The sequence below is a fragment of the Stenella coeruleoalba genome, assembly GCF_951394435.1.
Source record: "Stenella coeruleoalba genome assembly, chromosome: 17".
NCBI lineage: Eukaryota > Metazoa > Chordata > Mammalia > Artiodactyla > Delphinidae > Stenella > Stenella coeruleoalba.
The window spans coordinates 28,187,224-28,214,432 of record NC_137163.1 but is presented as its reverse complement, the minus strand read 5'-3'; the positions used below and the strand labels follow the sequence as shown (position 1 = coordinate 28,214,432).

The following is a 27,209-nucleotide window of genomic DNA, read 5'->3' as shown; positions in this document are numbered from 1 at the left end:
GATTGTACTATTTTTCAATTATTCCTTCATTCCTCCTCAAGATTTTTCTCCAAGAAGACTTTTTAGAAATTCTGTTTTATGTTGGCTTTTGAAATAATGTATTAAAGCAGGTTGACTCAGGGCTGCCACAAAAGAGCCCTTCAGTCAGCAAAGAAAAATCTTCAATAGTAGAGGGGTCCACAGTCAACAATTCCTAACAAGGCTGTTCTTATTCCTAATAAGGCTATTCTTATTCCTAATTGTGCCTGACATATAGGGATTTCTGATGGATCATTTGGCATTTTCATTTCCTTGACATACACAGAAGGCATTTGAAGTTGTCCAATTAAAGATGTCTCTATTACATTAGACTTTTTGGAAATCTCAAGTAAAAAAATGACCATCATTGCACAAAGAACTAAACTAAATCTCTCCCTTTGCTAGTTGAGCTATTTTGTTTGCTTGTTTAAACTTCAGGTATAGCTGGGAAAATATGAGATTATTTTTAAGTTATCAAACATTGGGCATATTTTAAAATTTGAAATAATTGCTTTAAACGTGGAAATTTTTTTAGTTTTGCTTATTAAGAAAATAACATTGGGCTTCCCTGGTGGCGCAGTGGTTGAGGGTCCGCCTCCCGATGCAGGAGACACGGGTTCGTGCCCCGGTCCGGGAAAATCCCACATGCCGCGGAGCGGCTGGGCACGTGAGCCATGGCCGCTGGGCCTGCGCGTCCGGAGCCTGAGCTCCGCAACGGGAGAGGCCACAACAGTGAAAGGCCCGCGTACTGCAAAAAAGAAAAGAAAAGAAAAGAACGTTAACAGTGAATTTTCATTATTTCAAAATGATTTATTTTTTAATTAATTAATTTATTTTTTTGCGGTTCAAGGGCCTCTCACTGTTGTGGCCTCTCCCGTTGCGGAGCACAGGCTCCGGAAGCGCAGGCCCAGCGGCCATGGCTCACGTGCCCAGCCGCTCCGCGGCACGTGGGATCTTCCCGGACCGGGGTATGAACCCGTGTCTCCTGCATCGGGAGGCGGACCCTCAACCACTGCGCCACCAGGGAAGCCCAACTTCCTTCTCATATATATAACAACCACTGCACCACCAGGGAAGCCCAACTTCCTTCTTATATATATAATATAATATATTTTCTAGTGAGCTAAATCCGTTATCCCCAAGAGGCTATTCTGTACTATACCAGGGGAAAGGACAGCTGAGATGAGTGATTTTTTTGGCCTGGCCTAATCATGTTCATTTGGCGATGTTTACACTCACCTCTCCTTTGAGTGGTGTATCAAAAGCTTGGGGTATCTAAACCCTTGCCTATAACAGATTTTCTCAACATGCTTTTCTTGCCTCTTATGGAGTTTCAGCAGACATATCCAGTGAATAAGCAGAGGATCTTTATTTTGAATAGAAACATTCACCAAAGCTCAGATGTCTCTTTGGCCCACTATTTTTATTTTTTGATAGAGGAAGAGACAAAGCAAGTATAACTATTAAGAGGGATGTTTTTTCAAACATCAACATCTAAAGCAATGAGTCACCTGACCATCCTATCATGAGGTCTAAAATGCTGTCCAATGGAAACTGATTTTTATGATGATGATCCTGAAATACATTAAAAAAAAATTTTCCAAATCATTAAGGAAACATTGATTTCCTTAATGATCAAGTATTTATTGATTATCAGCAAGTATTTATTTATTACTATGTCTCAACAACCAAGTATGCTTAGTATGGCTAGCTCTGTCTTAGAGATGAGGAAACTCAGGCACAGTTTCAAGATCCTGCTCGAGGTTTTGCTTAGAAAGTGTTGAAAGGAGAAGTAGTACCAAAGCTCACAGTAGTTTAACTTTCCTCAAGGAGTTGGCAATCTGGATGGGCAGATAAGAAAAAATAGAAATATTTTTAAAAATAGAGAATAATTAAACCCAGAACCATATGGTCAAGACTGTGGGTATAATATTCAGAGGATAGAGTTTAACAAGGATTTTAGCAATTAGGCTTCAAGCAGAATGTTAGACTTGAACTAGGTCTTGAGGATGAAATGGAACTTGCATAGGCAGAGTGGAGGGAAAATGCAATTCAGTCATGGAGGAAAAGTCAGAGCAAACTAATGCAGGGGGAAAAGCAGAGTGTAAGTTCAGAATATTTTCAGTGTTGCACACATTTAACTTTATATTTCTTCTTCAAGTTTAGTACCCCATCAGCATACCCCATTCCTGACTAAATAGACTTTTACTAGGAAAATTGGTTTTAGACTTTTAGAGCTGAAAGAAATTTTAAAAACTTGTCCTGAGAATTTGGGCACAGTGAAGATTTGTAATTCATAGAAAGTTATTGAATCACTTTATTGCTTATCTGGGATTCAGTTTGCTTTCTGCACCACCACACTGCTCTGGGCAGATAGGGTATGGGTAATGGGGGTGGGAAGAGAGAAAGCCTCTAGTACTGGGTATTCTCAAACTGTCTCCTTTCCAAGTACTAAGCAGACCCAATTCTGCTTAGCTTCCCAGATTGCAGGGCTGTCAGATGGACAGGATAAACAAAGTACATGAAGTTTCTTTTAAGGTGCACATGTGGACTGGTGTTTCCTTTCTTGGCTGTTAGAAGACATCTTTATCACGGTACAAAGGAATTTTCTTGATATTGTGGGGATTTATTGGCACAAGTTATAATGTGCCACAGAGGCACTTTTTCTCTCTGTAGAGTTATGTCTGATGGGTGACAAAGCAAATACACAGTAGGCTTCAGAGGTATGATGTGCAGAACCTGAAAAGAAAGGAGTTTCGAGATTGGAAAGGAAGGAGAAAAAGAACAGGAAGATAAATTTGCTCTTTTACCTCAACCTTGCTCTTATTATGGAAATCATACTGTTAAAAAAACAAAACAGTCCATAGTTCATAGACATTAGCTTTTGGCAAGTAGATGAGAGCTATTCTTTTAGCACACAGGTAAGCCAGAAGGTGTCGAAGGAAAGTGAAGTTTAAAGAACTGCCTGATTCTAGGAGGATTCTTGGAAGGTCATTCAATGGATGTTAAAATCTACTTGGAAGGTCTCTAAAAACAGGAGTGGCACATTCATATCTTCTTTGATACTTTTTCATATGATTCTGCCTACAAATGGATGTACACAGCTGGACTAGATGACCTCTACTCCTGCCTTGCAAATCTTTGATTACATTCAAGTCATTTAACCATTGGCCATTAGATACTTGTAAGTATTTAACTGGGACATATTAGAAGGTCTATCTTATCAAAATGAAATGACACAATTATTAATACAGTTTAAAAATTGGGCAGAAGTTTCAGAAGGAATTCCTAAAGCCTTTGTTAATTGAGAAAGTCATGTCTAAATAAATCTTGTTTCCTTGCAGTAGAGGGAGTGCCTTGAGATATTCTGTATTTATAACAACCATATAAAGAAAAAAGTCTGTCAAGGAGGGCTATGTCCCTTCCTGTGTCTCTGCCTTGCTTTTGTATTTTGGGGCATGCATTCCTAAATAAATGAGCAATGAGCCTTTAGGAAATCGGGGTCTCCTGCCAGTATAGATGTTATACCTGAAAGGGGCATTGCGTGCTATTGCATTGTTTATGGAGACGTTACATTCTGATTATATTTTGCAAAATCTCCTCATTAAAGTGTAGAAATTTGAAGCGAATAGGAAGTTGTTATTCAAAGACTTGTTCCCTCCCATATTGGTCTCTTGGGCTCCATTCATTAAGTAGACTCCTTTGTGCCAGGTGTAATTCAAAACATTGGAAATACAATGGGAGTAGCTTGATGTAGTCCTTGTCATTAAATATTCATTGTCTGGACACTCAAACTCTTCAGAGAATATCATACCCAGTAATAACTTTATGTAATTAGAAGAAAGTTTCCTTTTTATAAAGCCAGATTTTTGCCAGAATTATTGCAATATTTACAACAGAGAATTTTAAAATTGGAAAGGACTTGTAAAATGTTCCCTTTTGAGTCAACAATCCATTTTAGAAATCACTGGTAGTTCTATATAAATCAGATTTTCTAATTTATTCATAAAGTGGTAGAATCAAGTATATTTTCATAGATCTGCAACAGCAGGATTGGTAAGGGAGGCATGCAATAAGAAACCAATTTCAAATTTTGTTTCCTATTTCTGAAATTGTTTTCTGTCATAACTCTGGAAAACCAACACCATGAATTTTTCAAATTATCATTAGGCAGCTCTGGCATAATTTATGTTAAGAGGTTTTGGCCTGTTTATGTACCCTGGAATTTGCCAAAATTAGTAATATGATATTCCATATTTAGCAAACCTATAGAGCAATAAATAAGGACATATGACTATTGGGGAGTGCTATTTGTTTAAATTCTTTTTTTGTGGCATTCATGAAATACAAGGGACTTCCAGCTCAAATTCTGCAATATTAGGCAGCAAGTTGTACTCTGAACCAAACCAGATGGTGATCAGCTCTATTCCTATTATCAATTCAATGCAGCGATGGTTACCAGACCTTACTTGCAACTTTAACATTTGGAACAGATTAACAGCAGTTAGGCTGAAATGAGAAACCTCCATTTTACTAAAAGTTTCAGAACATATCATGCTGTAAAATCAGAAAGACTAGTAAGAAAAATTATGAGGGAAAGAGTTCACTGTCTACCTTGGTTTCTTCTTGCAGGACGTGCTATTTCCCTTTCATGAATGCCGTTTTCAAAGGAATTTTAATGTGGAGTACTGTGACGATTAGGGTCTATAAGCCTATCAGCCTCCTGAGGTGCCCCACTACACAACCTGTTGTTGAATTTATCTCAGTGTAGCCATGAACAATCTAGACCTCAGGCACACAAGGAGGATTGTTTGCAGTTTTGGGGGGTTTCCTTTGCAAGAAAGTCTCTCTCTCTCTCTCTCTCTCTCTCTCTCTCTCTCACACACACACACACACACACACACACACACACACACACACACACACACACACAGTACAAGTTCAGAGGTTCATCCAGCTGCTGAAATTCATGAAGCATTTGGGCTGCCCAGGTTTGATCTATGGATTTGAATGTATGTGGCTAAAAGCTTTGGCTTGTCTTCCAATGCCACGTGCTATCTCCAGCAATCTTTTCTTTGTGGCATCTATTGGCCAAATCGATTCCCAGGGCTTTATAGGGCCAGGAAAAGCTATATATGTTCTTCATGTCTAATTTTGTATACAAGGTGAACACCAAAGCCAGCAAATCTTACAGTTACAGCTATCAGGACAAAATTGTAGCAATAGACTTATGACTGAGTTCAGCTCCCATTTTGTGGTGTAGGAAACTGAGGTGCTGAGAAGTTAAAGGATTTTCCTAAAGACACACAGCTGGTGTGAGAGGTAGATGTGATGAGGAAGGATGTGTGTGTTGCTAATGTATCAATATTCTTCTATGACCATGATTCAGAGACAAAGACAAAAAGGTAGATCCTCCACTTTCTATACCCAAATGATGGCAGCCCTGCTCTTGTTCTGGTAAACTGAATGGCTTGCCAGAGAAACCCTTCAGAGAGAGGCCAACAGCCTTTGTGCATTTTTGTTTATTCTCTAGCCAAGACCTTGCTTCAGGGCTGATTGAAAACCCTTCTGCCTATTTTTCGGTATGATAGGAAATATGAATTCCTCTTTAGGAATGGGTATTTGAAGTTTCTTGTACTGTACAAATTAGGGAGGATGAAAACAATGCTTAGTTCCAGGAGGATAAGAATACCTCACATGTGTCTGCTTGAACTGAATTTTGGGGTACAGTTGTCCATGTAGACAGTGTAGTTAAGAGGGACCTGGAGGAGAGTGGCAAGAGGTGAAAGAGAGAGACAGAGACAGAGACAGAGAACCAGGCAGGGAACAATCATTGCAAATTACAAGAAGGAGATTGTTCTTTATCCTAAAAGTAGAAGGAACACTTTTAAGTATTTCTAACTGGGAATGATATGATAGTATTTGCATTTTGAAACAATATGGCTGCAGTCTAGAAGAAGAAGTAGGATTATTAGAAGACAGGAGTAGATGAAAAACAGTTAGGAGGTTATTGTAGTAGACCAGGTGAATGATAACTTTGACTAGCATGGTTCTTCAGGTCTTCGTTCTATTTATATCTGTATCTACCTATAACTATAGCTGTATGTAAATACGTATATTTATAAAATTGATTATACCATATATACTGTTTAAACTCTGATTTTTTAACTTCACAATCTATTGTGAACATTTTTTACCATTCATTTAAATTTTAATGGCCACATAATATTCCTTCATGGGGGAATAATATAGTAGTTTACCGAATCATCCCCTATTGATGGATATTTGAGTTTTCAGTTTTTCAATAGCCATGACTGTTATGACTATCTTTGTAAATACATCTTTGCTCACATCCATGACTATTTCATTTGGATAACTTCCTAGAAACTCTTTGGTACATAGAGTATTCAAAAGCCTTAAATTTTGTAGGGTGTTGCTAAATTGTACATGGCCACAATTCAAGTTCCTTTTGCAATACAGGTGATACTCAGGAAGCTGCATGTGAGTTGTATGCAAGATCTCCACACTGGGTGTGCTCCTCTTCCCAAATTTGTTAGTTGTGATTCTTCCTTATGGTGTAAAAGTACCTTGTAAATAATCAATGTACCAGTTACCTCTCTTATTCTAGACACTAGAGTTAAAATTTGGAATTGGAAAGGTCTTGTGAAATTTGTGTTAAGAATCCATTTTTAAAATCACTGGTAGATCCAAATGTATCGATTTTTCAATTCATAAAGTGAAAGAACAGACAAAATTTTATCCATATTAGACATGAAAAGCATAATACCTGGCCCTCAAGCATTTAAAAAAATTTTAATAGACTTCAATTTTTTGGGTAGTTTTAGGTTTACAGAAAACTTTAAGCATTTTATAATTACAACAAAAAGGAAACAAGAAAAGAAAAAGGAAAATCGGGACATAAATAGATGTATATTTTTGAAGTGAAAGAGAATGATTATTTTTTTCCTTTTAATCTATTAGAAGGTAATATTATAATTGGTTAACATTTGGGACTGCTTACATCAAGGATCTATCATTTCATAGTAGCCTAAAACATAAGCATATTCTCATTAGCTTTTGAAACTTAAATCATGGTGAAGCTAAACGAAACTAGACGACAAAGTAGAAAAGGTGATGTATTTATTCTATTATTTCGTGCTTTCCTCCCCTTCCCTCCCCTCTCCTCTATTCTCTTCTCCCCGTCTCTTCTTTCATGAGAATTAAATATTCATGAGAATTTGCTTAGTGGAAGAGATCTTGAACATACTGGCTACCAGAGAATTCTTATTCCCACAGTGGCATTTACATTTCTAATAAGATGAGCATTATGGCCAACTTGGAACTCTCAGTTTTGTTTAATACAATTCATTGTTACAGGTTTACATGCCACAAACTTACCTTTCAATTAAAATAATTCCCAACTCCACTTCTTTTTTTACTTACTTCAAACACTATCTTGATAAATGCTAGGTACATAGTAGATGCTTAGTAAATGCTTGATTAATTCATTAATCTGGAAAGTAGCTGTTAATAAGTTGAAGATTCTTATTATGGAATCTTACTTGCTGTGAAGATTAGTAGCAAAATACTCTTTGTTGGTACCAGAAAAGCATATTTAATGTAATCAAAGGGAGTGCAATAGCTTAAAATCTTAACTGATATTCTGGGTCCCAACAGCAACTGTTAACACCTCAGTAACTTTTCACCAGTTGACTATGTGCTTTCAGAAATCTACTTGTACTTACATTTTCTCAACTGCTCTGTGTTCTCAAATAGTTTAAAAAAAAGAAAAAAAAAATGTTTGGCAGAGCATGCCAGCAAAAAGAATAGCCTAGCCAGATTCTAACCAAATCATCAAATAGAAGCTGTGTTTGTTTAGAACCTCAAAGGTCCCCCCTGCCCTTTATTTTTTAAATTTTAAAATTTAATTTAATTTTTATGCAGCAGGTTCTTATTAGTCATCCACTTTATACACATCAGTGTATACATGTCAATCCCAATCACCCAATTCATCACACCACCACCCCCACTCCCTGCCACTTTCCCCCCTTGGTGTCCATACATTTGTTCTCTACATCTGTGTCTCAACTTCTGCCCTGGAAACCAGTCATCTGTACCATTTTTCTGGGTTCCACATATATTCATTAATATACGATATTTGTTTTTCACTTTCTGACTAACTTCACTCTGTATGACAGTCTCTAGATCCATCCAGGTCTCTACAAATGTCCAAATTTCGTTCCTTTTTATGGCTGAGTAGTATTCCATTGCATATATATACCACATCTTCTCTATCCATTCGACTGTCGATGGGCATTTAGGTTGCTTCCATGACCTGGCTGTTGTAAATAGTGCTGCAATGAACATTGGGGTGCATGTGTCTTTTTGGATTAGGGTTTTCTCTGAGTATATGCGCATCCAGTAGTGGGGTTGCTCGGTCATATGGTAATTCTATTTTTAGTTTTTTAAGGAACCTCCATACTGTTCTCCATAGTGGCTGTATCAATTCACATTCCCACCAACAGTGCAAGAGGGTTCCCTTTTCTCCACACCCTCTCCAACATTTGTTGTTTGTAGATTTTCTGATGATGCCCATTCTAACTGGTGTGAGGTGATACCTCATTGTAGTTTTGATTTGCATTTCTCTAATAATCAGTGATGCTGAGCAGCTTTTCATGAGCTTCTTGGCCATCTGTATGTCTTCTTTGGAGAAACGTCTATTTAGGTCTTCTGCCCATTTTTGGATTGGGTTGTTTGTTTCTTTAATATTGAGCTGCATGCGCTGTTTATATATTTTGGAGAGTAATCCTTTGTCCGTTGATTCATTGGCAAATATTTTCTCCCATTCTGAGGGTTGTCTTTTCGTGTTGTTTATGGTTTCCTTTGCTGTGCAAAAGCTTTGAAGTTTCATTAGGTCCCACTTGTTTACTTTTGTTTTTATTTCCATTACTCTAGGAGGTGGATCAAAAAAGATCTTGCTATGATTTATGTCAAAGAGTGTTCTTCCTATGTTTTCCTCTAAGAGTTTTATAGTGTCTGGTCTTACATTTAGGTCTCTAATCCATTTTGAGTTTATTTTTGTGTATGGTGTTAGGGAGTGTTCTAATTTCATTCTTTTACATGTAGCTGTCCAGTTTTCCCAGCACCACTTATTGAAGAGACTGTCTTTTCTCCATTGTATATCCTTGCCTCCTTTGTCATAGACTGGTTGACCATAGTTGTGTGGATTTATCTCTAGGCTTTCTATCTTCTTCCATTGATCTATATTTTTCTTTTTGTGCCGGTACCATATTGTCTTGTTGATTGTGGCTTTGTAGTATAGTCTGAAGTCAGGGAGTCTGATTCCTCCAGATCTGCTTTTTTTCCTCAAGACTGCTTTGGCTATTTGGGGTCTTTTGTGTCTCCATACAAATTTTAAGATTTTTTGTTCTAGTTCTGTTAAAAGTGCCTTTCGTAATTTGATAGGGACTGCATTGAATCTGTAGATTGCTTTGGGTAGGTTAGTCATTTTCACAATATTGATTCCTCCAATCCAAGAACATGGTATATCTCTCCATCTGTTGGTATCATCTTTAATTTCTTTCATCAGTGTCTTTTAATTTTCTGCATACAGGTCTTTTGTGTCCCTAGGTAGGTTTATTCCTAGGCATTTTTTTCTTTTTCTTGCAATGGTAAATGGGATTGTGTCCTTAATCTCTCTTTCAGATTTTTCATCATTAGTATGGAGGAATGCAAAGATTTCTGTACATTAATTTTGTATCCTGCAACTTTACCAAATTCATTGATTAGCTCTAGTAGTTTTCTGGTGGCACTTTAGGATTTTCTATGTATATTATCATGTCCTCTGCAGAGACTGAAAATTTTACTTCTACTTTTCCAATTTGTATTCCTTTTATTTCTTTTCCTTCTCTGATTGCTGTGGCTAGGACTTCTAAAACTATGTTGAATAGTAGTGGTGAGAGTGGACATCCTTGTCTTGTTCCTGATCTTAGAGGAAATGCTTTCAGTTTTTCACCATTGAGAATGATGTTTGCTGTGGGTTTGTCATATATGGCCTTTATTATGTTGAGGTAGGTTCCCTCTATGCCCACACTCTGGAAAGTTTTTATCATAAATGGGTGTTGAATTTTGTCAAAAGCTTTTTCTGCATCTACTGAGATGATCATATGGTTTTTCTTCTTCAGTTTGTTAATATGGTATATCACATTGATTTGCGTATATTGAAGAATCCTTGCATCCCTGGGGTAAATCCCCCTTGAACATGGTGTATGATCCTTTTAATATGTTGTTGGATTCTGTTTGCTAGTATTTTGTTGAGGAATTTTGCATCTATATTCATCAGTTATATTGGTCTGTAAGTTTCCTTTTTTGTAATATCTTTGTCTGGTTTTGCTATCAGGGTGATAGTGGGCTCATAGAATGAGATTGGGAATGTTTCTTCGTCTGCAAATTTTTGGAAGAGTTTTGAGAAGGATGGGTGTTAGCTCTTCTCTAAATGTTTGATAGAATTCAACTGTGAAGCCATCTGGTCCTGGTCTTTTGTTCGTGGGAAGATTTTTAATCACGGTTTCAATTTCATTACTTGTGATTGGTCTGTTCATATTTTCTGTGTCTTCCTGGTTCACTCTTGGAAGGTTATACCTTTCTAAGAATTTGTCCATTTCTTCCAGGTTGTCCATTTTATTGGCATAGAGTTGCTTATAGTAGTCTCTTAGGATCCTTTGTATTTCTGCAGTGTCTGTTGTAATTTCTCCTTTTTCATTTCTAATTTTATTGATTTGAGTCCTCTCCCTCTTTTTGTTGATGAGTCTGGCTAATGGTTTATCAATTTTGTGTATCTTCTCAAAGAACCAGCTTTTAGTTTTATTGATCTTTGCTTTTATTTTCTCTGTTTCTATTTTATTTATTTCTACTCTGATATTTATGATTTCTTTCCTTCTGCTAACTTTGGGTTTTGTTTGTTCTTCTTTCTCTAGTTCCTTTAGGTGTAAGATTAGATTGTTTATTTGAGATTTTTCTTGTTTCTTGAGGTAGGCTTGTATAGCTGTAAACTTCCCTCTTAGAACTGCTTTTGCTGCATCCCATAGGTTTTGGTTCATCATGTTTGCATTGTCATTTGTCTCTATGTATTTTTTGATTCCCTGTTTGATTTCTTCAGTGATCTCTTGGTTATTTAGTAACGTATTGTTTAGCCTCCATGTGTTTGTGTTTTTTATGTTATTTTCCCTGTAATTCATTTCTAATCTCATAGCGTTCTTGTCAGAAAAGATGCTTGATATGACTTCAGTTTTCTTAAATTTACTGAGGCTTGATTTGTGACCCAAGACGTGATCTATCCTGGAGAACATTCCGTGTGCACTTGAGAAGAAAGTGTAATCTGCTGTTTTAGGATGGAATGTCTTATAAATATCAATTAAATCTATCTGGTCTATATTGTTATTTAAAACTTGTGTTTCCGTGTTAATTTTCTGTTTGGATCATCTGTCAGTTGGTGTGCATGAGGTGTTAAAGTCCCCCACTATTACTGTGTTACTATCAATTTCCTCTTTTATAGCTGTTAGCAGTTGCCTTATGTATTGAAGTGCTCCTATGTTGGGTGCATATATATTTATAATTGTTGTATCTTCTTCTTGGATTGGTCCCTTGATCATTATGTAGTGCCCTTCCTTGTCTCTTGTAACCTTCTTTATTTTAAAGTCTATTTTATCTGAAATGAATATTGCTACTCTAGCTTTCTTTTGATTTCCATTTGCATGGAATATCTTTTTCCATTCCTTCACTTTAAGTCTGTATGTGTCCCTAGGTCTGAAGTGGGTCTCTTGTAGACAGCATATATATGGGTCTTGTTTTTGTATCCATTCAGCAAGCCTGTGTCTTTTGGTTGGAGCATTTAACCCATTCACGTTTAAGGTAATTATTGATATGTATGTTCCTATTACTATTTTCTTAACTGTTTTGGGCTTGTTTTTGTAGGTCCTTTTCTTCTCTTGTGTTTCCCACTTAGAGAAGTTCCTTTAGCATTTGTTGTAGAGCTGGTTTGGTGGTGCTGAATTCTCTTAGATTTTGCTTGTCTGTAAAGTTTTTGATTTCTCTATCAGATCTGAATGAGATCCTTGCAGGGTAGAGTAATCTTGGTTGTAGGTTCTTCCCTTTCATGACTTTAAGTATATCATGCCACTCCCTTCTGGCTTGTGGAGTTTCTGCTGAGAAATCAGCTGTTAACCTCATGGGAGTTCCCTTGTATGTTATTTGTCGTTTTTCCCTTGCTGCTTTCAATAATTTTTCTTTGTCTTTAATTTTTGCCAATTTGGTTACTATGTGTCTCGGCATATTTCTCCTTGGGTTTATCCTGTAAAGGACTCTCTGTGCTTCCTGGACTTGGGTGCCTATTTCCTTTCCCATGTTAGGGAAGTTTTCGACTACAATCTTTTCAAATATTTTCTCAGGTCCTTTCTCTCTCTCTTCTCCTTGTGGGACCCCTATAATGCGAATGTTGTTGAATTTAATGTTGTCCCAGAGGTCCCTTAGGCTATCTTCATTTCTTTTCATTCTTTTTTCTTTGTTCTGTTCCACAGCAGTGAATTCCACCATTCTGTCTTCCAGGTCACTTATCTGGTCTTCTGCCTCAGTTATTCTGCTATTGATTCCTTCTAGTGTATTTTTCATTTCAGTTATTGTATTGTTATCTCTTTTTGTTTGTTCTTTAATTCTTCTAGGTCTTTGTTAAACATTTCTTGCATCGTCTCGATCTTTGCCTCCATTCTTTTTCTGAGGTCCTGGATCATCTTCACTATCATTATTCTGAATTCTTTTTCTGGAAGATTGCCTATCTCCACTTCATTTAGTTGTTTTTCTGGGGTTTCATCTTGTTCCTTCATGTAGTACATAGCCCTCTGCCTTTTCATCTTGTCTGTCTTTCTGTGAATATGGTTTTTGTTCCACATGCTGCAGGATTGTAGTTCTTCTTGCTTCTGCTGTCTGCCATCTGGTGGATGAGGCTATCTATGAGGCTTGTGCAGGTTTCATGATGGGAGGGACTGGTGGTGGGTAGAGCTGGCTGTTGCTCTGGTGGGCAGAGCTCAGTAAAACTTTAATCCACGTGACTGGTGATGGTTGGGTCTGGGTACCCTCCCTGTTGGTTGTTTGGCCTGAGGCGACCCAACACTGGAGCCTACCCAGGCTCTTCGGTGGGGCTAATGGCTGACTCTGGGAGGGCTCACACCAAGGAGTACTTCCCAGAACTTCTGCTGCCAGTGTCCTTGTCCTCACAGTGAGACAGAGCCACCCCCCGCCTCTGCAGGAGACCCTCCAACACTAGCAAGTAGGTCTGATTCAGTCTCCTATGGGGTCACTGCTCCTTCCTCTAGGTCCCGATGCACACACTACTTTGTGTGTGCCCTCCAAGTGTGGAGATTCTGTTTCCCCTAATCCTGTCGAAGTCCTGCAATCTAATCCCACTAGCCTTCAAAGTCTTATTCTCTTGGAATTCTTCCTCCTGTTGCCGGCCCCCCAGGTTGGGAAGCCTGACATGGGGCTCAGAACCTTCACTCCAGTGGGTGGACTTCTGTGCTATAAGTGTTCTCCAGTTTGTGAGTCACCCACCCAGCAGTTATCGGTATTGATTTTATTGTGACTGCGCCCCTCCTACCATGTAATTGTGCCTTCTTGTTTGTCTTTGGATGTGTGGTATCTTTCTTGGTGAGTTCCAGTGTCTTCCTGTTGATGATTGTTCAGCAGGTAGCTGTGATTCCTGTGTTCTCACAGGAGCGAGTGAGAGCATGTCCTTCTTCTCCACCATCTTTAACCAATCTCACAGTTCCCCTTTTAATAGGCCCTTTCCTCTGTCATTCTGCTTCTAGAATACTAAGACCACTCTGATGTGTCATTAGTGAAGAACATTTTCTCTGTTAAAGCCTTGTCAACTAACACTTCAAAGCAAGAGTTTAAGGCATTAATATTTTCAGGAGTAATTGCATTTTATTAGGGGGATGTTTGAAAAGGAATAAATCTTTATAACTCAAAGTAGCAATGTATAATGGAGGGGATTTTAGGTGATGACCTATAAGTGCTATTTGGAAAGTTCTTTTTAAGGTGTATATTTGGAAAAATACTTTCTTTTCACAGCTTATCACAGCAGATAAGTTGATGCCAACTTAATTGAACCGATCTCTCCCCTCTCTGAATTAAGGCTTCTTCGTATAATCTGCCTCTGCCTATTATTTTCTTAAAATCTGTGATGATCCAAAAGCTGAATCCAATGGGTACTTGTTAGCACCCATCCAATTTGACACCTCCTTGCTAATCTTTCCCTTATGAAACTGCCTTTCCTTGGTTTCAACGTGTTCTTCTCTTGATTCCCTTTCCCCATCTCCCAATACTTTTTTTTTCCCATTTTTTCGAGCTTTTTCTCTTCTTCTCACACAGTAATGTTGATACTTCTCATATATAAGCAAGCCTCTTTTGTATTAGTTATGGAGTTTCTCCTTTTTATTTCCTCCACTCTTTTGTCTTTAGCTATTATCTCAATGCCTACCACTCCCTCATTATCTCCTACTTGAATCTTCTCTTGCATTTTCTATCTCAGTTAGTGACATCACCATTTATTCAACAACCTTCCACTCCTAAACCTGCCTGATAACTCATTTATCCTTGAACTCTCACTTCCACATCCAGTTGACTGGATGTTGCTGGTTCTCCTAAAATTAATTCAACAACTTCTCTCAATCCTCATTTCTTCCCCCCCCCCCCCCCCCGCCCACAAGGGCCACAGGGCCACATTTATTTATTTATTTATTTATTATTGGAGTATAATTGCTTTACAATGTTGTGTTAATTTCTGCCACACAGCAAAGTGAATCAGCCATATGCATACACACATCCCCTCCCTCTTGGACCTCCCCCCCATCCCACCCAACTAGGCTAACACAGAGCACTGCACTGAGCTCTGTGTGCTATACAGCAGGTTCCCACTAGCTATCTCTTTTACACATGGTAGTGTACTTTTGTCAAACCTAATCTCCCAATTCATCCCACCTTCCCATTTCCCCACTGTTTCCACACGTTATCTTTTAGTTTAAACCTTCACCTCCCCTAATCCATCTTATTGCAAAAACCTACTAAATATAGGCAAAGTGCCTCAGTTGTTCTCTTTCAACAATGATGCTTTTGTCACAGTGCTGCCAGATGTGATCATTTGCTTCTTCATTTAAAGTTATGATGGCTTCCTATGCTTATGAGACAAAGCAGGTTTTTCATTCATTCATTCAATTAATATAGTGAATACCTACCATGAGGCTGACACTGAATAAATATTGGTTAATGAAGTATAATATTCTCTATGTTTTTCCTCTACTTAATAATCTAATTCTAATGTAATTCTATGGATTAACTTTTTTCTTCCCAACACACCCTCCCCCCATGTCTATATCTCCCACTGGTTCATTCTTTAAAAGGTATTCTGTACTCCAGCTATTCAGATATATTATACATCCTGCTAAGTTATCATGCTATATTATCCTGATGACTTCTGCTTGTTGAGGGACAATTCTCCATGGATCACTTACATTTTTGCATTTCTTCTGAGCAGAGGTACTCACTGCCTTTGTTCTGGATTATCTTTTCCAGGATGTTTGTATGGCAAGCAGTCTTGGAAGACTGGATAGTGTCTTCCTCTGGAGCAAAGGGCCAGCATGTTTATTGCCTGTTGTAAAAAAAAGTTGGGCTCCATAAGCTTGGGGTTTCTCCCCTGTAATGCAGCCCACTGTATGTGCAAGTGTTACCTGGCCCTTGTTGGGTCACTCGTGGGAACTGGGACCCAGGCATTGGTATAAGAAAGTGCTAATAGTCTGGCTATGATAGCTGTGAGTAGTAAAGATCTTTCTGTTTGATTAAGGAATTTCATGTTTTTTGCCAGCTTCTATGAAACTGTTGCAGGATAATTTGTTAGTTTGCTAATAGGATAAAATCTCAACACTTCACAGTTCTTGACACTATTTGTCTTTCAAGATCCAGCTTAAATATTTCCTCTTTGATGAAAACTGTGCTGATTCTTCCAGGAAAACATTTTTGCAGATCTGTGATTTTCCAGAGCATTGCCCTTTAGAGTAATTGACACACCATGTTGTGACTATGCTTTCCAAGTCTGTCTCCTTGCTAGATTAATAGCCCTTTAGAATCAGGTACTAAGTCCCAGTTACCTGCATCTATGGAATGCATATTAATATATTCAGTAAATACTGATGAATCAATGGATATAATTTTCTTTCTTTTCCTGATTTCATCCTAGCCATTCTCATCTTCTTTCTAATATCTGAGGTACTGGGGAACTTGTTTAAATTTTCCTTTCAAAGCAGCATCCTCCTACTTGCATTATGTAACCACTGGAAAAGATGACTTCTATACCCTCTAGCCCAATTAGAAATTTCCCCACTCTAGAAATGTGTGCTTGTTTGAATTGCTTCTCCAGTTGTGATATAAGGCCAATTTCCCAAGAATAGAGAAAATAACTTCTTATTGAACATCCTTGGTTCCAATACTTTATATAAAAGTGGCTTTATCTTACTGTATATTTCCTTGTACCTAATTGGTACTCTTTTGTTAAAATGTTTGCATTTTTCTTTTTAACCCTTAAGATGTTATAAACCACAGCTTGACATTAACTGAATGTCTTCTTGACTCTTATTCGTGATCTGGGGCATCACATTGTCATCAGGCTGTTTAGTTGAAACTGTTAGTAACTATTCTCTTGAGTTTTCCTCCATCTAGTCTTCTATTATTCAGGCAACATTTTCTACAGTACAGGTTTTTACCTAATTATCTTTTAGAATTTGCCATAAAAAGAGTCAGAAAACCATATGTAGGAGAATGGTGGACAGGGCAATAGAAAGAAACAAGTTTGAGTATTAGTCATGATAGTACAAGCCTATGCTTCATAGCACACAAACCACCAAATATCACTGGCTTGACTCAGTGGGTCCAGGTGACTCTCCAGGAAAACTTATCTTCCATACAGTAACTTGACATTTGAACCTACTTAGATCTTGAGGCTCTCTTTTCTCCTCATCATAGTAGAATGTATCAACAGGGGACGAGTGAATGGAGAGTTCATAACTTCTTCAAATCCCACTGGCCAGAGGTAATCACAGGGCCCCATCAAACTACAAAGGCAGAGAATACTGGTAATCATTACTAATGAGAACAGAAGTAAATTTATCTAAATTTTGAGAGAAAGGGTTCAATCATGTGAAAGTACATCAAGTTTGAGAGGAAATGAATATTAACTAGGTACCTACTGCAGAAGTCCCCCAATTTTTTTGATTTATGACATCCTCAGAATTCCTAGACCAAAGTAAATAACTGTACTGTCGATTTGAGTGGTTAGGTCCAAACAACTTAAAATGTATTTATATACTAACAACTTAGTAGTTTTTTGAAAAAAAAATAATACACATAGTTGAAGGAAAAAAATTTTTAGTTTTAACCAAGTCACTTACCAGCAACATGTGTGGGCCTCTTGGGCACTGCGTACCTCTCAGACATTGAAATCAGATTAGATACCACTACCTTCATTTCCTGTTCTACGTTGATTTTCATGCTTATTTACTTTTTGTCCAGCAACCAACAAAACTCAGCTTCACAAAGATATGATGTCACTGAAAGGAATGTAGTATGATCTAATGTTGAAACTGTGAACTACCTGGAGCTAGTAGTTCACACAGTGGCTGACAGATTTCAAATATTGCTGTAGTTTCCTTGAAAATTTAAAATATCCCATACTGCCTCTATAAATGTGCTGCAGTCCCCAGGGGTACCTCAGTGCACAGTTTGGGAACCATGGGCCTATTGTCCTAGGTACTATATATAGATCACTTACTCCTCACAATAGTTTGGAAGGTAGATGTTATTATTGCCAAGTTGAACGAGAAAACTAAGATCTGAAAAGGGCATGAATTTACCCCAAACCTCCTACTTAGTAATTAGCAGAGCAGAGGCTTGAACCCAACCCTTCTGGCTCCATACCCCATTGCATCATGCCGTGTGTCATGGGATTTGCAGGATTAAGGTTTTCACAGCTTCCTCTCCCCATGACCTTCCCTGAGTTTCAAGCAACATTGAAATGACTATTTTTTTAAACATGTGGAAGTGCTTGAAGCTCATGGAAATGATTTTAAGTCATGTCTACATTTTTAGTTTTAAGGCACACCTGCTAGAAAATAAATTCTCTTGAGCAGAGATTAAAGAACTTTAAAATGGTCTTAATATAGCCCAAGGAAGATTGTTTAAGCTTTGAAATCAAGACAGTACATTTCTAGTTAACTTGTAATTATTTACTGCTAATTTTTAATATGACATTCAGTATGGACCACATATCACTTTTTTTCCAGCTGTCAGGACAGTCCCTAAACTAAACCTTCTTCACCAGCTGTTGCCTAATTTAATATGGTCCATTTTGGAATTTTTCCAACTCTGCCTGCACATAATTTCTAAGTCTCAACAGACCTGTGCAAAAATGAACCATAACTATAATCTTTCATGTTACTCATAGTTCTATTTAATTATCTGAAATACTACCTGATAAATAGTGCAATCAGAAGAATTCCAGTTTAACAGTAACTACTTCCACATCACTTTTTTGCTGTCATCTAATTTGAAACAGGTTTTGGATTACTACCTCTAAGTTATGTAAACTACTAATCAATGATTAATTTAAGAATCTTCAGGCTGCTGCCTTTTTTCTTTTTTTATGTGGTTCCTAAGTGTCAATAAATTCAGGCCTAGTCAAATAAAATTTTTTTCTTCCCTAGACTTTTAGACCTTTATTTTCTACTGAGTTTGTTGAGGAGACAAAAGATAGGTGGTTAGAACCAAAAAGAGTAATAAATCCATACAACAGAAAATTGTTTTCAAAGCAAATGTCTCCTAATATAGAATTAAAAGTACATTTGTATTAAATGCCTCTGACACAGATTATGGTTCAGAGAATTATCTGAAGGTAAGTGGAAAAATTGTTCTTCATTTAAAACAAAATTCGTCAGTGCATGGAAAGAGAGTGACGTTTATCGAGTACTCTGTAAATGCCAAGCATTCTCATTTATTATTTTGTTTGAACCTGAGCACAACAGTGAGAGGTCATTGTTATTACCTTCATTTTGCAGATGAGGAAACTGGAAGCTGAGACTTTGAGGAAATCTCCTAAGTTTACAAATGAATATTACTTAGAGCTCACATTCAAACTCAGGTGGGTCTGACATCAACATTGCAACATGACTTTTGCCCACAAAGGTGTTCTGCCTCTAGATTAAGATATGTGGGGATGGGCTTGTGTCTTTTATGATTCAGAATATAAAAAAATATATTAATTTTTTAATTTATCAAATATTTATTGAGTGCTGTAATATGACTGGCACTTTTCTAGGAGTTAATTGTGCTAATTGTGAATATTGACATTTATTAAGTTGTATAACTTATTTACATCTTCTAAAAGTCTGATTTATTTTTAACTCTTCTGTTGTTTGACATTAGGGATCTCAAGGGATCCCAGTGAGTTGGTGAAAAAATGTTGGACTTGATCCCAAGGGAACTGTGAATTCGTGTTTGTTTTTGTACTTGGTACTCTGGTGGTCAAGAGTCAATTTCTATGTCCTGGCTCTGTTTTTTTCATTTGCATAATGAGAGGAATGAAATGTCTGATCTCTGAGGTTCTTCTGAGTACTGATATTCTAAACATCCTCAAGTATTGTAGGTCATTCACAATGATCCATGTGATGTCTGAAAGAAATGCCTTTGGATTTGTCTTTGGGAAGTATAAGTGAGGTACAGTGAATGAAACCTTTAAAGCACTATGCCAGTTGTATTAGTTTTCTATTGCTGTATAATGAAGTACAACAGATTTTGTGGCTTAGAATAATACGTATTTGTTATCTCACAGTTTCCATGGGTTAGGAGTCTCAGCATGGTGTAGCTGGGTCTTCTGCTCAGGGTCTCACAAGGCTGCAGTCAAGGCTAATTCATTTCTGGGGCTTGGTCTTTTTCTAAGCTCTGGTTGTTGGCAGAATTCCTTTTCTTATGGTTGTAGAATGGAGGTCCCCATTTTCTTTTTGGCTGTCAGCCAGGGGCAGCTCTCAGCTTCTAGAGGTTGCTGGCAGTTTCTTGCTCTGTGGCTCCCTCATAAGCCCTTTCAAAACCTGGAAGCTTACTTCTTCAAGCCAATGGGAAGGAGTTTGTCCCTCCTGTCTGCTAAGACTAAGTCTTATATAACCATACTATGTTGAATAGTGTCCCCTCAAATTCATGTCTACCTGAAACCTTACAAAGTGACCATATTTAGAAATGGGTCTTTGCAGATATAATTAGTCAAGTTAACATGAGGTCATACTGGAGTAGAGTAGGTCCTAAGCTAATAACTTGTCCTTGCAAGAAAATAGAGGCATACAGACAAACAGAGGGAAGACAGTCATATGGCAGCAGAGCCAAAGATTGGGGTTTGGCTGCTATAAGCCAAGGAACCTTAAGGATTTCTGGTAACCACTGAAGCTAGAAGAGGCAAGAAAAGAGTCCTCCCCTAGAGCCTTCAGCCTACAGACACCTTGATTGCAGACTTTTAGCCTCCAAAACTGTGAGAAAATACATTTCTGCTATTTGCTGAGCCACCAAATTTGTGGGACTTTATTATGGCAGCCCTAGAAAACTAATACAATAACATTATATAATCACAAGAATAACAATATCACATTACCATTTCTATATAACATAACCAAATCAAGGAAGTGACTGACATTCTATCATCTTTGCTGTTTCTGTTGGTTGGAAGCGAGTCACAAATTCCTCCTACACTGAAGGGGAAAGGATTATACAAGGTAACTCACTGGGATCACCTTAGGATGTACCTGCCACATCAATGCAAGTTTATCTTATTTTGTGAGAATGGACCCTTCTATTATGTAGGAGTTGAATTAAGCAGCCCTATCTAACTTTCTTTACCATTTCTAATTATTTTAAAATTATCTGAAAAGATATTTTAATAAAAAGATTCATTGTGCCTAATATTTTTTTAATGATGGCTCTTTAAAGTCTACCACTCAATATTTTCTATGCTCTTAATTGTTTTTTTTAAATGGATTTGTTGATACTTTGGCTACAAGTTGTTCTGAAGATGAAAGTTAGTCAATCCTTTGAAAGTATAAAAAAGAGAAACAGAGACATTTATTAGCTAAACACTGCCCTCTTAAAAACATCATTAATGGGGAGGACCTTCAAGATGGCAGAGGAGTAAGACGTGGAGATCACCTTCCTCCCCCAAAATACCTCAAAAATACATCTACATGTGGAACAACTCCTACAGAACACCTACTGAATGCTGGCAGAAGACCTCACACTTCCCAAAAGACAAGAAACTCCCCATGTACCTGGGTAGGGCAAAAGAAAAAAGAAAAACAGTGACAAAAGAATAGGGATGGGATCTGCACCTCTGGGAGGGAGCTGTGAAGGAGGAAAAGTTTCCACACACTTGGAAGCCCCTTCACTGGTGGAGACAGGGGGTGCACAGGGGGGAAGCTTCAGAGCCACGGAGGAGAGTGCAGCAGCAGGGGTGCAGAGGGCAAAGCGGAGAGATTCCTGCACAGACGATCTGTTCCGACCAGCACTCACCAGCCTGAGAGGCTTGTCTGCTCAACCACTGGGGTGGGGTGGGGCTGGGAGCTGAGGCTCGGGCTTTGGAGTTCAGATCCCAGGGAGAGGACTGGGGTTGGCTGTGTGAACGCAGCCTGAAGTGGGCTAGCGCACCACAGCTAGCCTGGAGGGAGTCCGGGAAAAAGGTTGGACCTGCCTAAGAGGCAAGAGACCATTGTTGCGGGGTGCATGAGGAGAGGGGATTCAGAGCATCGCCTAAACAAGCTCCAGAGATGGGTCAAGCCGTGGCTATCAGCGCGGACACCAGAGACAGGCATGAAACGCTAAGGCTGCTGCTGCGGCCACCAAGAAACCTGTGTGCAAGCACAGGTCACTATCCACACTTCCCCTCCAGGGAGCCTGTGCAGCCTGCCACTGCCAGGGCCCCATGATCCAAGGACAACATCCCTGGGAGAACACACGGCATGCCTCAGGCTGTTACAATGTCACACCAGCCTCCGCCTGCTGCAGGCTCCTTCCCCACGGCGTGAGTGAGACAGAGCCCCCTAATCAGCTGCTACTTTAACCCCATCCTGTATGGGTGTGGAACAGACGTCCTCAGGTGACCTACATGCAGAGGCGGGGCCAAATCCAAAGCTGAACCCCAGGAGCTGTGCGAACAAAGAAGAGAAAGGGAAATTTCTCCCAGCAGCCTCAGGAGCAGCAGATTAAATCTCCACAATCAACTTGATGTACCCTGCATCTCTGGAATACCTGAAGAGAAAACAGATCATCCCAAATTGAGGCAGTGGACTTTGGGAGAAACTGTAGACTTGGGGTTTGCTTTCTGTATCTAATTTGTTTCTGGTTTTATGTTTATCTTAGTTTAGAATTTAGAGCTTCTTGTCATTGATTTGGTTGCTCTCTTTCTTTTTTTTAAATATGTATATATATTTTTTCCTTTTTCTCTTTTTGTGTGTATGTGTACACTTCTTTGTGTGATTTTTGTCTGTAGAGCTTTGCTTTAGCCATCTATCCTAGGGTTCTGTCTGTCTTTTGTTTGTTTTTAGTATAGGTTTTAGTGCATGTTATCATTGGTGGATTTGTTTATTGCTTTGGTTTCTCTCTTTCTTTTTTTTATGTTTTAATAATTTTAAATTTTATTTTAATAACTTTATTGTAATTTAATTTTCTTTCTTTCTTTCTTTCTTTTTTCCCCTCCCTTTTCTTCTGAGCCATGTGGCTGACAGTGTCTTGGTACTCCAGCTGGGTGTCAGGCCTGAGCCTGTTAGGTACAAGAGCTGAGTTCACAACATTGGTCCACCAGAGACCTCCTAGCCCCACATAATGTCAAACAGTGAAAGCTCTCACAGAAATCTCCATCTCAACACTAAGACCCAGCTCCACTCAATGACCAGCAAGCTACAGTGCTGGACACCCCACACCAAACAACTAGCAAGACAGGAACACAACCACACCCATTAGCAGAGAGGCTGCCTAAAATCATAATAACTTGACAGACACCCCAAAACACACCACCAGACACGGTCCTGCACACCAGAAAGACAAGATAGAGCCTCATCCACCAGAACACAGGCACCAGTCCCCTCCACCAGGAAGCCTACACAACCCACTAAACCAAACTTAGTCACTGGGGGCAGACACCAAAAACAATGGGAACTATGAACCTGCAGCCTGCAAAAAGGAGACCCCAAGTGCAGTAAGTTAAGCAAAAAGAGAAGACAGAGAAATATGCAGTAGATAAAAGAGCAAGGTAAAAACCCACCAGACCAAACAAATGAAGAGGAAATAAGCAGTCTACCTGAAAAGAAATTCACAGTAATGATTTAAAGTATCATTCACAATAATGATAGTAAAGATGCTCCAGAATCTTGGGAATAGAATGGAGAAAATACAAGAAACGTTTAACAAGGATCTAGAAGAACTAAAGCACACACAAACAATAATGAACAGTAAATGAAATTTAAAATTCTCTAGAAGGAGTCAGTAGCAGAATAACTGAGGCAAAAGAACGGATAAGTGACCTGGAAGATAAAATAGGGGAAATAACTACTACAGAGCAGAATAAAGAAAGAAGAATGAAAAGAATTGAGGACAGTCTTAGACACCTCTGGGACAACATTAAATGCACCAACATTTGAAATATAGGGGTCTCAGAAGAAGAAGAGAAAAAGAAAGGGACTGAGAAAATATTTGAATAGATTACAGTTGAACTTCCCTAATATGGGAAAGGAAGTAGTCAATCAACTTCAGGAAGTGCAGAGAGTCCCATACAATATAAATCCAACGAGAAACATGCCAAGACACATACTAATCAAACTATCAAAAATTAAATACAAAGAAAAAATATTAAAAGCAGCAAGGGAAAAGCAACAAATAACATACAAGGGAATCCCTATAAGGTTAACAGCTGATTTCTCAGCAAAAACTCGGCAAGCCAGAAGGGTGTGGCAGTACATATTTAAAGTGATGAAAGGGAAAAACCTACAACCAAGATTACCCAGAAAGGATCTCATTCAGATTTGATGGAGAAATTAAAACCTTTACAGACAAGGAAAAGCTAAGAGAATTCAGCACTACTAAACCAGCTTTACAACAAAAGGAACTTCTCTAGGCAGGAAACACAAGACAAGGAAAAGACCTACAGAAACAAACCCAAAACAATTAAGAAAATGGTAATAGGAACATACATATTGGTAATTACCTTAAATGTAAATGAATTAAATGATCCAACCAAAAGACATAGACTGGCTGAATGGATACAAAAACAAGACCCGTATATATGCTGTCTACAAGAGACCCATTTCAGACCTAGGGACACATACAGACTGAAAGTGAGGGGATGGAAAAAGATATTCCATGCAAATGGAAATCAAAAGAAAGGTGAAGGAGCAATTCTCATGTCAGACAAAATAGACTTTAAAATAAAGACTATTAAAGGAGACAAAGAAGGACACTATATAATGATCAAGGGATCAATCCAAGAAGAAGATTTAACAATTGTAAATATTTATGCACCCAACATAGAAGCACCTCAATACATAAGGCAAATGCTAATAGCCATAAAAGGGGAAATTGACAGTAACACAATAAGAGTGGGGAACCTTAACACCCCACTTTCACCAATGGACAGATCATCCAAAATGAAAATAAGTAAGGAAACACAAGCTTTTAATGATACTTTAACAAGATGGACTTAATTGATATTTATAGGACATTCCATGCAAAAACAACAGAATACACTTTCTTTTCAAGTGTTCATGGAACATTCTCCAGGATAGATCATATCTTGGGTCACAAATCAAGCCTTGGTAAATTTAAGAAAATTGAAATCATATCAAGTATCTTTTCTGACCATAACGCTGTGAGACTAGGTATCAATTACAGGAAAAAGTCTGTAAAAAATACAAACACATGGAAGCTAAACAATACACTACTAAATAACCAAGAGATCACTGAAGAAATCAAAGAGGAAATCAAAAAATACCTAGAAACAAATGACAATGAAAACATGATGACCCAAAACCTATGGGGTGCCACAAAAGCAGTTCTAAAAGGAAAGTTTATAGCAATACAATCCTACCTCAAGAAACAAGAAACATCTCAAATAAACATCCTAACCTTACACCTAAAGCAATTAGAGAAAGAACAACAAAAAGACCCCAAAGTTAGCAGAAGGAAAGATATCATAAAGATCAGTTCAGAAGTAAATGAAAAAGAAATGAAGGAAAGAATAGCAAAGATCAATAAAACTAAAAGCTCGTTCTTTGAGAAGATAAACAATATTGATAAACCATTAGCCAGAATCATCAGGAAAAAATGCGAGAAGACTCAAATCAACAGAATTAGAAAAGAAAAAGATGTAACAACTGACACTGCAGAAATTCAAAGGATCATGAGAGAGTACTACAAGCAGCTATATGCCAATAAAATGGACAACCTGGAAGAAATGGACAAATTCTTAGAAAAGTACAACCTTCCAAGAATGAACCAGGAAGAAATAGAAAATATGAACAGACGAATCTCAAGCACTGAAATTGAAGCTGTGATTAAAAATCTTCCAACAATCAAAAGCCCAGGGCCAGATGGCTTCACAGTCGAATTCTGTCAAACATTTAGAGAAGAGCTAACACCTATCCTTCTCAAACTCTTCCAAAATATAGCAGAGGGAAGAACTCTCCTGAACGAGGCCACCATCACCCCGATACCAAAAGCAGAAAAAGATGTCACAAAAAAAGAAAACTACAGGCCAGTATCACTGATGAACATAGATGCAAATATCCTCAAAAAAATACTAGCAAACAGAATCCAACAGCTCATTACAAGGATCATACACCGTGATCAAGTGGGATTCATCCCAGGAATGCAAGGATTCTTCAATATATGCAAATCAATCAATGTGATAAACCATATTAACAAATTGAAGGAGAAAAAACATATGATCATCTCAATAGATGCAGAAAAAGCTTTTGACAAAATTCAACACGCATTTATGATAAACACCCTCCAGAAAGTAGGCATAAAGGGAACTTACCTCAATATAATAAAGGCCATATATGACAAACCTAAGGCCAGCATCGTCCTCAGTGGTGAAAAACTGAAACCATTTCCAGTAAGATAAGGTTGCCCACTCTCACCACTCTTATTCAACATAGTTTTGGAAGTTTTAGCCACAGCAGTCAGAGAAGAAATAGAAATAAAAGGAATACAAATTGGAAAAGATGTAAAACTGTCACTGTTTGCAGATGGCTTGTTATTATATATAGAAAATCCTAAAGATGCCACCAGAAAACTACTAGAGCTAATAAATGAATTTGGTAAAGTAGGAGGATACAAAATTAATGCACAGAAATCTCTTGCATTCCTATAGATTAATGAATAAAAATCTGAAAGGGAAATAAAGGAAACACTCCCGTATACCATTTCAACAAAAAGAATAAAATAACCTAGGTATAAACCTACCTAAGGAGGCAAAATACCCCTGTATGCAGAAAACTATAAGACACTGATGAAAGAAATCAAAGAAGATACAAACAGATGGAGAGATATAACATATTCATGGATTGGAATAATCAACATTGTGAAAATGACTGTACTACTGAAAGCAATCTACAGATTCAATGCAATCCCTATTGAACTACCAATGACATTTTCCACAGAAGCAGAACAAAAAATTTCACAATTTGTATGGAAAAACAAAAGACTCCGAATAGCAAAGCAATCTTAAGAAAGAAAAACAGAGTTGGAGGAACCAGGCTCCCTGACTTCAGACTATACTACAAAGTTACAGTAATCAAGACAGTATGGTACTGGCACAAAAACAGAATATAGATCAATGGAACAGGATAGCAAGCCCAGAGATAAACCTATGCACATATGGTCACCTTATCTTTGATAAAGGAGGCAAGAGTATACAATGGAGAAAAGATATCCACTTCAGTAAGTGCTGCTGGCAAAACTGGACAGCTACATGTAAAAGAATGAAATTAGAACACTCCCTAACTCCCTACACAAAAATAAGCTCAAAATGGATTAAAGACATAAATGTAAGGTCAGACAATATA

The 27,209-nt window shown here is 38.0% G+C and overlaps 1 protein-coding gene across 8 annotated transcripts in view; it reads left to right on the top strand.

The window, feature by feature from the left end:
- The window catches only part of EMC2 (ER membrane protein complex subunit 2), a 617,592-nt gene that overhangs the window by 77,199 nt on the left and 513,184 nt on the right, over positions 1 to 27,209 (top strand). For 7 of the 8 annotated variants that reach the window (XR_013824672.1, XR_013824673.1, XR_013824674.1 and 4 more), the window contains exon 13: positions 19,173 to 19,255. The gene's annotated coding sequence lies outside the window, so the exon portion shown is untranslated. Of the gene's footprint in view, positions 1 to 19,172; positions 19,354 to 27,209 lie in introns of those variants that run through there. The other variant, XR_013824679.1, reaches the window with a different exon arrangement.